Source organism: Gymnoscopelus braueri (assembly GCF_963280865.1).
Source record: "Gymnoscopelus braueri genome assembly, chromosome: 16".
Taxonomy (NCBI): domain Eukaryota; kingdom Metazoa; phylum Chordata; class Actinopteri; order Myctophiformes; family Myctophidae; genus Gymnoscopelus; species Gymnoscopelus braueri.
This window is the reverse complement of record NC_137616.1, coordinates 47837673-47853520: the sequence shown is the minus strand read 5'-3', so window position 1 is coordinate 47853520 and position 15848 is coordinate 47837673. Positions and strand designations below refer to the sequence as shown.

The 15848-nt window shown below is 39.6% G+C and overlaps 1 pseudogene across 1 annotated transcript; it reads right to left on the bottom strand.

Moving 5' to 3' along the window:
- Positions 1 to 5785: 5785 nt before the first annotated feature.
- LOC308103039 lies at positions 5786 to 14079 on the bottom strand (annotated as a pseudogene). The gene is made up of 2 exons: positions 12726 to 14079; positions 5786 to 7106 (listed from the first exon to the last, which is right to left on the bottom strand). The product of its transcript is annotated as an uncharacterized misc_RNA (transcript).
- Positions 14080 to 15848: the final 1769 nt, after the last annotated feature.

Here is a 15848-nt window from a genome sequence, read left to right as displayed (position 1 = left end):
AACTGTGAATTTTGTGGTATTCTCTGGGTGAAAGTCTGGTATTCTGTTCCGGGCATAGGTGCCCTGGTCACATAATACTTTGTACAATCCAGTCGATTAAATGCCCCTTACACGTTATCAAGTGTAATGGACACAGGTAGGAATGACCTCCTGTGTCTCCCAGTGGTACATGTTGGCGTTATGAGTCTCTCACTGAACGTGCTCCTTCTAGAGTGCATTTGTAATAAATGTGATGATAAATAGCAACGAGAAATCAGTTGTTGAAATAAAGCAGTGAAGTACAAATAAGTAATAAGAGTCAAGAATCTTTATTTGTCACAGCAGATGCTTAATATATCTGGTGTGTACATCATAGGGTTTATTATCATCCTTATCTTATCTTACACCAATGTTTTCTCAGAAGGTCACTTTGAAGAAGAGTGCAGTCTGAAAGTTGAACTGAGGTAATAATGGTGTCTTCTCTGTATGTATCTGTGTGTTTTCTGGGGTCCGACCGTCTGTGTTGTGTTGATGTAGTAAAGCAGTAACTCCTCCCTTTTGTCTTGGAGTGGAGAAACACCTCCTCCCAGCTCTCCTCCAGTTAACTGCAGTCAGGGTCCATTTCAATGTGAAAGGCCCATAACAAAAGACACCTAGCATATCTTGTGCTTACATTATTACTACAGAATTACATGATGGAAGTAAGTATTCATTTTACAGTCTGCATACCTAGTTGTTGTTGTTATTATTAATGTCTCCCCCAGGCTGAAGGCGTGGCAGAGACAATGCTTTTGCCCTTGTCCGTCCGTGTGTCCTGTTGCACACTCAATGGTAAATATTGTTGTTTCTGCAGACCACACATTAAAATCACTGTGTTAATTTAAAGGGTCATTCACACCAAGCACGATAACGACAAAATTGTTTGGATCAATTTCAACGATTTTATGAAGCATTGACAGCCATTCAAAATCCATCAGACATCTGGGATGCAATCTGTCACTAATCCTCAAAAGATTGTGTTATTAATGTAGATGATGAGGAGACTATTATGCAGCTAACACTAGCTGGTAGGTTAACTGTCATTATCTCAGGTAGGGTACAACTATCTCACCTCCTTATAATTAATAATCAGAGTCAGGTTATCCATATGCATGTGTCTTTCAGCACTCAGAGATCTCTCTCCCTTCTCTGTGTGTGCTCTGACACAGCTGGACTGCACAGCGTTTGGTGCCTCTGTTTACTGTTTTATCAGTGTGGATGCTCACATACGTATCGTTGTAGTTATACTGTAGTTGTGCTTCCTGTGAATTAACTTAGTAGAGTGAACACAGAAACGTGAACACATTGAACCAAATGAACCCTATTAAGTATTTTTTTCATCAGGTAAAACACTGACAAGGGACTGACCTTTTCAAAGCTCTGCTTGCACAACATGGCAGCCTCAAACACTGTCTCCTCCTTTGTCACATTAACATGGTCGCTGGCAAGAATCTCTGTCAGTTTGTCCACAGAGAGAGAGAGGAAATCTTCCTAAGAGCATAATACAGTAGCTGATATATTATGACTCCACTATACTTCCTGAAATAACCTCTCAATCTCAATATTTCTACACTCATTTGGGTCAGTTGTGGTGTTGACAGGTTGATTAATAGTAATACAACACCTTTAATATTTGATCAGCCTGTGTGGCTGATCAAATATCTGTATCCTTCAATGTCTGTATCTGTATCCTTCAATGTCTGACTGGCTGATACACAACATTGAAGTGTTTCAGAATGTAATCCATGATGTGCTTCTCCAACGTCTTAAAGGATAGTATGTATTAGTGTATGTATTGTAATAAAACGTATAAAGAATTAAATATGCAAAGAAGGTAGTAAACAGGCAAGGGGGGGCAATGCCCCCCCAAATGCATATCATGTGACAGTAGACAACACTGTAACACTGCATGTCATGTCTACTATTAGCAATACCTGCTGTCTACAATAGCATGTCTACAAGAAACATGACCATTACTGTTTAACTCTCACATTGTTCTTGTACAGCTTTCTAGGTTGATAATAGAGTCAATAGTGACATCTAGTGTAACCAGTGCATCTAAGTGAGAAAAAGTGAACCTGAATCTATGTTACACCCACAGTTACATTTATATGGGGGCCGTGATTACATGCAAAAATACACATTATTTTATTTTATATTTAATTATATGATACTATATTTAATAAATACCCTTTGTTTTGCCGTTTTCAAAAAAATAATAATCACAGAATCAAACGTTTTATGGTCATGATTCACCAGGACCCTGGATGGCTTGATTCTAGGCTTAAATTAATTGATATAAATATTTTTGGAAATGTCAATGGGAAAAATGACTTGAGTATTTTGCGGTGGAACCCGGAAGGGGCGGGAACTGCGATGCTCTAGTCTATAGACACCTCGCATCACCAGTCTTTCCACCTCGGAGGAAAGCCTGGTCTCTGTTACTAAAGACCCATATAATCCGGTCTAGGCCACGCCTACTGAAAAAAAAATGATTTCCGGATTCTGCCCATCCGGTTTTGCGGTGCCGCTTTGTTTTGGTTCCCCAATCCCTATTTATGGAATAGAATTTCCCCGTGGGATAATACAGACACTAAATAGTCTCCGAATAGTGCACGCACATTTACATTTAAAAAATAAGCTAAACTATGCCGCATCAAGGATTTTATTAGGACGGATCTATTTTGAGGTGAGACGTCTTTCCGGTTCTGCCCATCCGGCCACTTTTTATTTTTTTAACTTCCGCTCCCGACCGGATCATATACCCGAAAAGGAATGGTGCCCAGGCTACTATAGACACTGTAAAAGAATGAGAGTGAAACTGGACTTCAGATCATTTTTCTATAGTCAGACTTTAATTAGGAATGCAGTCCTATTACACATCAGATCAGAAACAGATAGTCTCCCATCTAATTTAAGTGACTTTATTGTGACTGTATACTTTATAAATAAAATGCATTATTATTATTATTATTATTATTATTACTGTACGAAAAGAAAAACAGCTAATAGGATTTTATTGATTGATTGAATACTTGAATAGCAGTTTGCAAAAAGATAACAGCACAGGAAAGTACAGTTCAATACAAGACCTGCTAAGAGGATTTTAAACACATGAAGCTGCATAGGGCTTGTTTCCATTGGGGTCCTTTGTACTCAATTCACCGAAATGTGGTATAGTGTATCTTGTAGACCAGGCCCATTGTAAGTTGCTGTAGGCCTACTCTGTCTTTTATTTTTATTTTATTTGGGCACGAGGAGAGGAAAAAGGATTAAAAGAAAATTCTTTTTTGGATTTTGCTGATTTAACTAAAATATATATATATTTTAGAATATATTTTGTAATGTCTATCTGGTGAAGTGAACAGGGACTAAACTAAAGACCCATGAGGGAGGAAGGGTATGGGCAGTGTTGAGTGTTGTTTCGTGTTAACTCAAAGATAATTGTACCATCCTTGTCCTATGTTGGGTGTACTTAAATTAATAATAGTTTTGTATTGTATTGTTTTACTGTACATATTTTTTGTTTTTCATGTTTTTATGTTTTTCATTTTCTGCATTTAATGTTTCTATGAATTGAGTACAAAGGACCCCAATGGAAACAAGCCAAAGATTTTCTTGGGTTTTAAATCCTATTAGGTGACCTTGTATAGAACTGTACTTTCATGTGGGTTTTTTTTCTGCACAATTCTAATAAAGTATTCAAGCAATCAAAAAAAGGTGCCTTGTGGTTAGAGTGTCCGCCTTGCAACTGGGAGGTTGGGGTTCAATCCCCGGCCATTAAAAACTCTATTTCAACAGTAAAACACACAGTGACATTCACACTCGTTCACATTTCAACAGTAGTCTCCACAGATGATGAATATGAGCTAAATTAAATGAGCTGTCATGTTGACAAACATGTCAACTGCTAAGTTACTGCAACATTCAGCAGGTCTTCTAACTGTTACTGTAATAGATTAGAGTGGTGTTTGGTTGCCACCGTGTGGCTTTAACATGCAACTGCAGCTATGTTACTTGATGTTTCACAGAGTGTGCACATGGCCATCATGCTGTCTGGATCCTGAGTTTGAGTTTATTTACCTGGCAACAGAAAATATATTTTTATAAAAATGTCATGTTCATAGAGTGCCAAAAGTGAAAAGTGCAGCAGCAAAGGTTTTGTGGAATTGTGTCATATAGGACCATCGTCGGTAGCTACTATGCCTGATAGAATAATTTCCATCATCATCATTTTGCGTCATTTGCGTTGCGTAATTAGATTAGCCTCTACAAGTCTCTTGCACACCTGCAGTTAACCCTGAACCCGGACATATTTTTTGGGTGGTGAGCATGTTTTCACATGTTTTACTTGAGTAAAAGTATCAATACTGCAATGTAGAAATACTCTGTTACAAGTAAAAGTCCAGAATTCAAAATGTACAAAAGTACAAAAGTATTGGTATCAAAACTTACTTAAAGTACCAAAAGTAAAAGCACTAACATGTTTGAAAATATCAGATCTACAAGCTCACAACGCGCCGCGATGTGACACGTTGTGAGCTTGTAGATCGGCTATTTTCAAATAGCCCATGTATAAAATAGGGCTAAAGTGGTTAATGTATGTTTTAGAATATAATGACTGTAATGTAATAATTTATATCTGCAAAGTAACTAAATAAGAATAAGTCATAACTGAATAGAGAATATACTGGAATTATGAATTGATATAGAAGTACCAAAATGCATGCTATTTATCAAGTTAAATAACCTGCATAATCACTGCATGAAAAAGAGTAGTTTCATACAATTAATGTGATATTACTGACATCAGTCATTATAGAGGAGGGATAACATCAAGTTAATTAGTTTGACTCATGATATATTTTACAATAAAACATCTATAAATTGGAAAGTCAACATATTAGTTATAAATATTAACTCTTTATGTAACGTTCAGTGACTGTTCAGTGACAGTATAACACAGAAACCATCAGGCAGGAATTCAAAGTTCACATCAAGGTTTAATCCAGATTACAGTCAAGGATCAGAAGCAGGAGATCAAACAGTGAAGACTAATGTAATCAGGGATCAGGCAGAGAATCACAACCTGATCATTAGACACAGGTTCACACAGGAACAGTCAGGATCAGTGGTGTAACGTAGTAACAGTGGGCCCTGATGCAGGCTATTCAGGACGGCCCCCCATCCTCCAGTTCAGGCTCACAATAGGCTCCTCACAGTTTATACTGTAAGTGGTGGTGGGCGCTTCAGGAGTCAGATAATCATTTATACAAGTCTTATTTATCAACAGTTTTAATGTGATGTAAAATACAAATGGCTGAGGAACTAATGATTATGATATAAAATACAAAAACAAGTGGATGAGGAACTAATGATTATTATGTCAAATACAAAAACAAGTGGATGAGGAACTAATGATTATTATGTAAAATACAAAAACAAAGTGGATGAGAAAATAATGATTATGATATAAAATAACAAAAAAAGTGGATGAGGAAAATGTTTTGAAAATCGTTGATTTTTTTTAACATAAATCTTCTCTTCTAGGGGACGGGGGTCCCTGGCACAAAATATTTTAAGATGGGGGTCCGCGGCCAAATGCATATCAATTTGAGGGTCCTTGACATGAACACGTTTGAGAACCAATGCTTTAGGAAACACTTGTCAACGTGACTGTCATTGACCACAACACAATCATATATACAGATTCTATAAAACTGAGTAATATCCTCCTTAGGCTTTACATTTCTTATCATCATCATGTCTAACTGCATTGTTCCACAGTTACACTGATCTTCCCAGGTAACATCCTCAGAGGGACAGTATCATCACCAGTGCTAATGAATGGAAAGAGTGTGTCAGTGAAAGTGTGTGTGAAGGTGTGTATGTGTGTGTTAGTATCAGGATCAGAGAATGACAGCTTTCCTTCATTCCAGTCCAGCTGGACTCTGATCCTCTGAGGATTCTGCTTCAATGAGAGATCAGTGTCTGACCCTGATGAGGAGTGTGCTGTGTATTCACCTTCATCTAACCATATTGCCCACTGTTGACCCCCTCTGTCTCCCTTCCTCTGGTAAGGCTCTGCTATCACACCCACTTCCCATTCTGCATCGTCTCCAACCTCAACATCCCAGCTGTGAGTCCCTGAGTTAAAGCCCTCAGAACCCAGGACATGGCAATAGTGGTCAAACCTCTCTGGGTTGTCAGGAAGCTTCTGTCTTTCTCCACGTCTCACACTGGTCAGATCATCAGACAGGGTGTATCAGGGTCAGGTTGCCCAGGTGTTTGGTCATGTCTATCAGAGGTCCTGAGACCGGCTGTGGGTCCTGCAGTGTGAACTGGACTCTTTCCATTGTGGTCTTGTAGTTCTGCAGGAATGAGATGTGTTCAGCTCTCAGCTCCTCCTCTATGGCTCTGATGTTGTTTGAAAGGGTGGATATGTCTCTGTTCAGACCCTCAATCTTCTCCTTTATCATCTGACTCTTCTGCTGTTCTTCCTCCCTCAGTGCAGTGATGCTGGCCTCCTCTTCCTCTTGTAGAAACTGATGAAGCTTTTTAAACTGTTCCTTAATCTGCCTCTCTGTGTTCTGGACCTGGACCTTAAAGTGTTTCGCTGTTCGGTCACTTTTCTTTTTAACTCTATTAAATACCTCCAGTTTCTCCTGTAAAGGCTTCAGTAATTTCTGGACTTCCTCCTTGTGATCCAGAGCAGCTTCATCGATGGGTCTGAAACTGTGGTTGGTGTGTTTTTTAGAATCTCGACACACAAGACACACTGGCTGTTGACATTCCAGACAGAACAGTTTGAGTTTCTCAGCATGCAGACTGCAGAGATCCTCAGACCCTGATGAAGTTCTCTTACGTTTTGAAGCTCTCTGTCTCTCCTGTATGAAGGCCTCACACACGTTCTTCAGAGCCAGGTTACGGGGTAGATTATCTGTTGAATGTATTTCCTTACAAACTGGACATTCCTTTATTTCCTTCCGTCTCCACCATTCCTGCAGACAAACTTTACAGAAGCTGTGGCTACATGACAGTATAACAGGATCTTTAAAGATGTCACGACACACAGGACAGGAATAATCCTCTTCTGGAAGAGACGACGTGGAAGCCATTTAGTCTCTGAATGAAGCTACAAACACTCTGCTCAATACAGGAAGTCAGTCAGTGATGGTAACACTTCCTCCTCTAGAATGTTCCCTGAAGTTTACTTTCACTGTGAATCGTGGTTGTTGTTAAAGTCCATTCAGCTGACAGAGTCAGCAGCAGGTTCCAGTGGTCTGGGTCAGTATTCCCTCACTGGAAGTTGTGTTTGATCTGAAGGTCAATTTTATCGTCTCAGATGAGTCTGGCAGGGGGCGGAGCTTTGACACACCACCACAGACCTGTTGCAAAGTACACACACACAAACACAAATTTGCCATTAATCTGATACACATATAACGTGTGCCCCAAACATGTTTAGTCCCATTTCAAACAAATCCCTAAAACTGCCTTCTTCCACCTTCGCAACATTGTCCGCCTTCGTCCCAGCCTATCACACACTGCTGCTGAGACACTCATCCATGCCTTCATCACATCCAGACTCCACTACTGCAATATCCTTCTATACGGTGTCACCACCAAGGTTCTCAAGAAACTACAGTTTGTACAAAACTCTGCCCCCCGCCTGCTCACCAGAACCCGATCCAGGGACCACATCACACCAGTCCTCTGTGAACCTCCACTGGCTCCCAGTCAAGCACAGAATAGATTATAAAATACTAATCACCACCTACAAGGCCCTCAACAACCAGGCTCCCCGCTACCTCTCTGAACTCCTCCAACGCCACGCCCCCTCCCGCTCCCTCAGGTCACGTGATGCCAACCTCCTGGACATCCCCAGAACAAAGAAACCAACCTGGGGTGACAGGCCTTTCTCTGTGGCCAGACTTGCATTTCCTACATAAATCCCAACCAACCTTTGTTTACCTTTCTTTTATAGTATTTAACCTTTATAACTACTTTTTCCTAATAATGTTGTTTTTATTTTATTTGTTTCTGTTTCGACTTTGAGTACCTAGAAAAGCGCTATATAAATCGTATGTATTATTATTATTATTTAATTGGTTGAATGAGATGTATCACAGTCAAGAGAGTCTAGAACAATAGAGAGGGAGGGAGAGTCAACTTAACCCATAAACCCAGAGTACCGAAACCTGAACATGCCGTCAGTGTAATACAGTGGTGGAAAAAGTACTCAAATTTCTTACTTAAGTAAAAGTATCAATACTGCATTTTAGAAATACTCTGTTACATGTTAAAGTCCGGAATTCAAAATTAACTTGAGTAAAAGTACAAAAGTATTGGTATCAAAATGTACTTAAAGTACCAAAAGTAAAAGTACTAAAATGTTTGAAAATAGCAGATCTACAAGCTCACAACGTGTTGCGACACGTTGTGAGCTTGTATATCCGTCTATTTTCAAATAGCCTATGTATAAAATAGGGCTGAAGTGGTTAATGTATGTTTCAGAATATAATAATTTATATCTGAAAAGTAACTAAAGTTTTCAAATAATTGTAGTGGAGTAAAAGTACAATATTTGCCTGTGAGATGTAGTGGAGTAGAAGTAAAAGTACTGAAAATTGGAAATACTCCAGCAAAGTAAAAAAATACCTCAAAATTGTACTTAAGTACAGTACTTGAGTAAATGTAATTAGTTACTTTCCACCACTGGTGTACTAACTGAAAAGCTTCACTCCATGTGTTTTGCCAGTAGACTAAATTATACTGTGTATTGTTCTTCAGAATACCATTGGTTCAGGTTGGTAGTTATTTTATTCATTCCATAGGGGAAATTAAGATGTTAAAGCAACTCTCATAGAGACATCAATAAAAAACACGTTTAATAAAAAAATAGGCATCTAAGCATAGTCAACCTACAATATAAAACAATGACAGACCAAACACTACTAAAGAGTCTGATGGCTTGCATCCCAGGTGTTGTCAGCTTGTACATCTGGTGTATTTGGCAAGTGAGGAGTGTAAATACCAACCTCTGTGTTTACTGTGTTGTCTCAGGTAGGGTTGGGATCCTGTAGGATTTGAACCATTCCCTCTCAACGGTCTGATTCCTTAACGCTTCCCTTTAACCATTCCTAGATTTGAAAACACATAAATCAGCCTTCATTAAAGAAATGTATAAACAAATACAGTATTGTATACCTCTGGGTTACTTGAGGGGGTTCCAAATGGACCCTTACAGGTCTGTAACTCTGAGAGTGTACAAATGGAACCAAATGGACCTGTAAGGGTCCTTTTGGTTCCATTTGTACACTCTCAAGAGTCATAGTGGGCCTTAAAACTAAAAGGTTAGAGTAAAAGTAGCAATACCACAATGTAGAAATACTGTCACAAGTAAGTAAAAAACCCACAACTCAATAGTTATTCATATCATACACTGATAGCTTCACTGTAACTCATTTATACCAACCTTGATGATACAGAACGCTCCTGGATGATTTTCAAAATAGTGTTTGTGTAACCAATGCTGCAGCTCATGACAAAATTATTACAAAGACCATAGCTGTACCAACTGTAGAATGTATTTTCTTTCCTTGTACAATTATTTTATTTACTCCACTGCGCCCTCTAAAGATCTGCTCAATGGTAATTTATATTGATCAAATCTGTAGGGGGCGCAGTGGAGTAAATAAAATGATTTCCGTCTGGCGGTACATATGTTATTTTCTGCCCCAAAAGTGTATTATACAGAGAAGGTGGGATAGTGAGAGTCTTCCCACCCTGGATTATAGACTTTCAACAACACAAAACAGCCTTTGCTTCAGTGAGTAGCAAAATAGTTTTGTTTATTTTGACTACAGACGGAGACCTCTCACGGCAGTGTAATGTTGGGTCTATGAGCAGAGCAGCTCACCTGGCAGAGCGTTAGAGAGAACTCACTAACACTCTGTCTGGGCTAAGATTCGTATTATACAATACAACTACTGGCCAAAGTTGAATGATAATAAACGTTCATGTAGTTAAAACTTTTAACCATAAATCAAACAACATATTACATATTTAGATCAAGACTATCGTATATGTATTTTATCGATTTTGACATGAGTCTTAGCGACCACCCTGGAATGTCACCAGTAAAGCCTGTATTTCTCCAAACATGTCCAGATTCAAAATATAAGGTAATTGCCCGCTTGCCCAAAATGTTAACTAGGTGTCCGGAGTGTTTGTGTAATGTATTAGTCCATATGTTACAATAAAGAAGTGTTTTAATCCCGTCTGTGGCCGATTCTGTAGGAAGTTCCCAATGGGCGGTGGTGAAGGGGCGCATCCGGTGGAATCCGGAATTACACCCAATGTAAACAGGAAGTAAACGAGGGTTCGGCCACAGACGGGATTAAAACACTAATTTATTGAAAAATGTGGACTAATCCATTACAAACATGCTCCGGACACATATTTAACATTTGGGGCAAGCGGGTAAGCACCTTATATGTTGCATCTGTACATGTTTGAAGAAATACGGGCTTTACTGGTGACATTCTAGGAAAAGCTGGGGGGGGGGTCGCTAAGACTCGTAGATATGAAAATGTCCAAATCGATCAAATACCTCTACGATAGTCTTCTTGATCTAAGGCTAATATCATATGACAGATAAGATAATGTTACAGCTCTTAAATCAACATGTTCAGTGCTCACCTAACAGAAGAGAGTCTCACAGAAGATACTTTAGAGTCACTTGATGTTTCTCACACAGGCAACAACCATCTGACCCACGCTTTACTCTACCAACGTGAGAAGGAACGGCTGCCGTAAAAACGGCCGTAAATCAGTACTGTCGTAACACTTAAAGGGCACCGCGCATTGAATGAGAGCATAGAGACTGTAAAAGAATGAGAGTGAAACTGGACTTCAGCTCATTTTTCTAGTCAGACTTTAATTAGTGTGGTTGCCCTAACAGGGCAACCAGACTATTGTTATGACCTCCGAGGCCCTAACAGTTTATTTCAAACCGAATCTCCTCCCACAGTTTATTTTCCCCAATTTAGTTGCATAATATGTCAAAATGACCGGCCTCACCGGGAATCGTGCGCATGTATTTTGCTAAGAGATTGGTTACATAGTTTAATTGATATTGATGTATTAGTGCATTAAATTTCCCTATCCACTTTAATGGGAAAGTGAAAAACTCCCATTAAAGTCCCAATTCAAGTATTTTTTTCTCAGAAACCATAAGGGCTAGAGTTACAAGACTGGGAGGGGAGGTTCATAATTTAGAGCAAAATTATTTAAAAAAGAATTACACCAGTCAGCCTCATGGTGGCGCTATAACAGCCCACTTTACGTTTTGGCCTATAACTCTTGAACCGTAGGTTGCAGAATAAAAATATTTTTCCCCCTAGATTCCTTGGGTCATGACGCATCTCCATATACTTTTAGCTCCTCCTCCCACATATTTTGTCCACATTTCACAAAAATCGGTACACATGATCTCTGGACCTATTTTGATAGTCATTACCGTTCGTCCGTAAATGGCTTCCAAAGTTAGCGGAAGGGGTCAGTTTTACAAAAAAGGTCACAAATCACGAACGAAACGTCCAGTCAATCCCAAATTTGAATCACATGTCAAGGGTGGTTTACTCAACAAATCCCCAAAAGCATTTCCACTTTGATCCATAGGGGGTGCCACAAATGCTCAAAATGTAACCGTTTGATGCAAAAACCTTATGTTGTGGGGATCAATCCTCTCAAAATGAAACGCAAGTGATCTCAGGAGTTACGGGACAATGTAATTGGCGCAGCCGCCGACGGTATTCCTCCCGTCGGCGCAACCACACTCTGCAATTGCCCTGAATTGCAACGCGTCTAGTTATGAATGCAGTCCTATTACACATCAGAAACAGCTAGTCTCCCATCTCATTTAAGTGACTTTATTGAGACTGTATATAGTTTATAAATAAAATGCATTATTATTATTATTGTTATTATTATTATTACTGTACGAAAAGAAAAACAGCTAATAGGATTGTATTGATTGAATACTTTAATAGCAGTTTGCAAAAAGATAACAGCACAGGAAAGTACAGTTAAATACAAGACCTGGTAAGAGGATTTTAACCACAAGAAAGCCTATGGCTAGTTTCCATTTGGGTCCTTTGTACTCAATTCATCGAAACATTTAATGACAGACACATATATACACTACTATGCAAAACATCATATAAGCAGTTAGAAAACAATTCCAGGGGGTCCCCAGCTAAAGTAGTTAATATAGCATCACAATCATTTTAACCACTTTATCCTTTTATACGTTGGCTATTCAAAAATAGCAAGCTCACAGCTTGTACATCTGCTATGTTGAAATTGTTGGGAAAATATCGAAAATGTTTTGAATCATTTTGCATTGTTTTAATATAAATCTTCTCTTCTAGGGGATGGGGGTCCCTGGCACCAAATATTTTAAGATGGGGGGTCCACGGCCAAATATATATCAATTTGAAAAAGTTTGAGAACCACTGCTTTAGGAAACACTTAACAAGTTAATGTGATTGTCATTGACCACAACACAATCATGTATTCTACAAAACTGAGTAATATTCCCCCTTATGGACTCTCAATGTCTTATCATCATCATCATCATGTCTAACTGCATTGATCGACAGTTACACTGATCTTCACAGGTAACACCCTCAGAGGGACACAGTATCAGCAAAAGTGCAAATGCATGGAAAGAGTGTGTCAGTGAAAGTGTATGTGAAGGTGTGTATGTGTGTTAGAATCAGGATCAGAGAATGACAGCTTTCCTTCATCCCAGTCCAGTTGGACTCTGATCCTCTGAGGTTTCTGCTTCAATGAGAGACGAGTGGGTCTTATTGAAGCGTATGTAGAGTATGCTGCGTATTCACCGTCCTGTAACTCTATTTCCAAGAGTTCACCCCCTCTGTCTCCCTCCCCGTGGGACTTTACACCCACATCCCAGTGTGTATTGTCTCCAACCTCAACATCCCAGCTGTGGGTCCCTGAGTTAAAGCCCTCAGAACCCAGGACATAGCCAATGCTGTCAACCCTCTCTGGGTTGTCAGGAAGCTGATGGTCCCCTCCTTCTCTCATGCTGGTCAGATCATCAGACAGGGTGTATGATGGATGGGCAGTGTTGGGGTCCAGAATGACAGGGGTGTAGGAGACAATGTCCTTCATCGTGTTCCAGACTCTGAAGGTCAGGTTGCCCAGGTGTTTGGTCACGTCTATCAGTGATCCTGAGACCAGCTGTGGGTCCTGCATTGTGAACTGGACTCTTTCCATTGTGGTCTTGTAGTTCTGCAGGAATTTGATGTGTTCAGCTCTCAGCTCCTCCTTTATGGCTCTGATGTTGTTTGAAAGGGTTAATATGTCTCTGTTCAGACCCTCAATCTTCTCCTTCATCATCTGACTCTTCTGCTGTTATTCATCCCTCAGTGCAGTGATGCTGGCCTCCTCTTCCTCATGTAGAAACTGATGAAGCATCTTAAACGTTTCCTTAATCTGCCTTTCTGTGTGCCGTGCCTGGACCTTAATGTGTTTCGCTGTTTGGTCATTTTCCTTTTTAACTTCATTAAAGACCTTCAGTTTCTCCTGAAAAGGCTTCAGTGATTTCTGGACTTCCTCCTTGTGATCCAGAGCAGCTTCATCGATGGGTCTGAAACGGTGGTTGGTGTGTTTTTTAGAATCTCGACACACAACACACACGGGCTGTTGACATTCCAGACAGAACAGTTTGAGTTTCTCAGCATGCAGACTGCAGAGATCCTCAGACCCTGATGAAGTTCTCTTACGGTTTGAAGCTCTCCGTCTCTCCTGTATGAAGGCCTCACACAGGTTCTTCAGAGCCAGGTTACGGGGTAGATGATCTGTTGAATGTATTTCCTTACAAACTGGACATTCCTTTATTTCCTTCTGTCTCCACCATTCTTGCAGACAAGCTTTACAGAAGCTGTGGCTACATGACAGGAGAACAGGATCTTTAAAGATGTCATGACACACGGGACAGGAAAAATCCTCTTCTGGAAGAGACGACATGGAAGCCATTTAGTCTCTGAGTGAAGATACACTCTGCTCAATACAGGAAGTCAGTCAGTGATGGTAACACTTCCTCCTCTAGAATGTTCCCTGAAGTTTACTTTCACTGTGAATCGTGGTTGTTGTTAAAGTCCATTCAGCTGACAGAGTCAGCAGCAGGTTCCAGTGGTCTGGGTCAGTATTCCCTCCTGTAGCTGATGTGGAAAGACAGTCTGACCTCCTCACTGGAAGTCGTTTTTGATCTGACGGTCAATCTTATCGTCCCAGGTGAGTCTGTCAGGGGGCGGAGCTTTGACACACCACCACAGACCTGTTGCAAGTACAAACACACACTTAGGATTAAGAGGTGGTCTACATTTAGAGAAAATAAAGTTCAATCTGAAGGGATCACTGTGAATATTTGAATGTGTATGGGTTCATAATGATGAAACATATTGTTAAATTAAAGACGCTACAGGGCAAACAACTTTTGTAAACATATTTTTATTTCATTACTCGTCACTATTCTTGAGTTATGTAACCGTTGTTTTTATATTATCTGTTTGTGAGACCAGGGGGGGCTCGAGGTAAGGGGAAAAAACTAAAACAAAGGGTGTACTTTTGACATATAATGGCTTTTAGATACCTGTGTACTTGTCAAAATCAAAATTGTATGTACGTATATATTTATATGTACACATACATGCACCTTCAGACACAAACTATGCCTAAACCTCACCTTAAACTCACAGAAACTATACCTAAACCTAACCTTAAAATCACAGAAACTATGCCTAAACCTAACCTTGAACTCACAGTAAACTATGCCCAAACTATTACCTCAAACCAAGCCCACCCGAGGCAACACTTTGGGAAAAGAGGCCTTATGTAAATCTTCCTGTTTATTTTACTCTTTGACGAACAGCATCTAAAATGATCAGATTCTGGCTGTGACAGTTATTTTACATAAAGTGTTGTTCAGGTTCAGACTAGAAAATCTCAATATGTCTTTTTTGGTTCAATATGACTTGTGTCAAAACTTGGTAGGCCTACATAGAATTTATAGTCTCATCTGCTTTTTATTACAATTGACTTTAATTACTTGTAACAGATTATTTTTGTTTAATTGCAACTAAGTAAAACCACTGAACAAACTACAGGGTAGGTAGAATGAGTGAAATATGTGCCACTTTAATAACACAGTTACAATTACTGACATTTGAATGGGCTTGTTACTAATTCAATTACTTTACGTGAAAATTGCCAAAAATTATGAGGTTTATAGTCATCCCATGATATTCTCTTACCTGTAATTTAGGATCCTACTCCAATGTTTTCTCAGAAGGTCCTGTGAAGAAGAGTGCAGCCTGAAAGTTGAACTTAAATAATAACAGTTGCTTGTATCTGTGTGTCTCTGTGTTCTGTGGTCTGTCTGACTCTGAGCACTGACTGAGCAGGACAGTGTGTGTTGTGTTGATGTAGGAGTATATCTAGTACCTTTTGTCTTGGAGTGGAGACACACCTCCTCCCACCTCCTCTCAGCTCTCCTCCAATTAACTGCAGTCAGGGCCATTTCAATGTGAAAGGCTCATAACATAAGACACCTTGATGATGATGATGGGCCATCATCAGAGAAACATTTACATAGACACACGTTTCAATGTCCTTTGCTTCATTAACATGTTGAATGTTTTTCTTTGCCAAAGAAAGCAAACCCAGAGTTGTCAGTATTAATGATTGATAAAGTTCTCTAAAGCTGTGCAATACAATTGTCATGTTAGATTATAAAA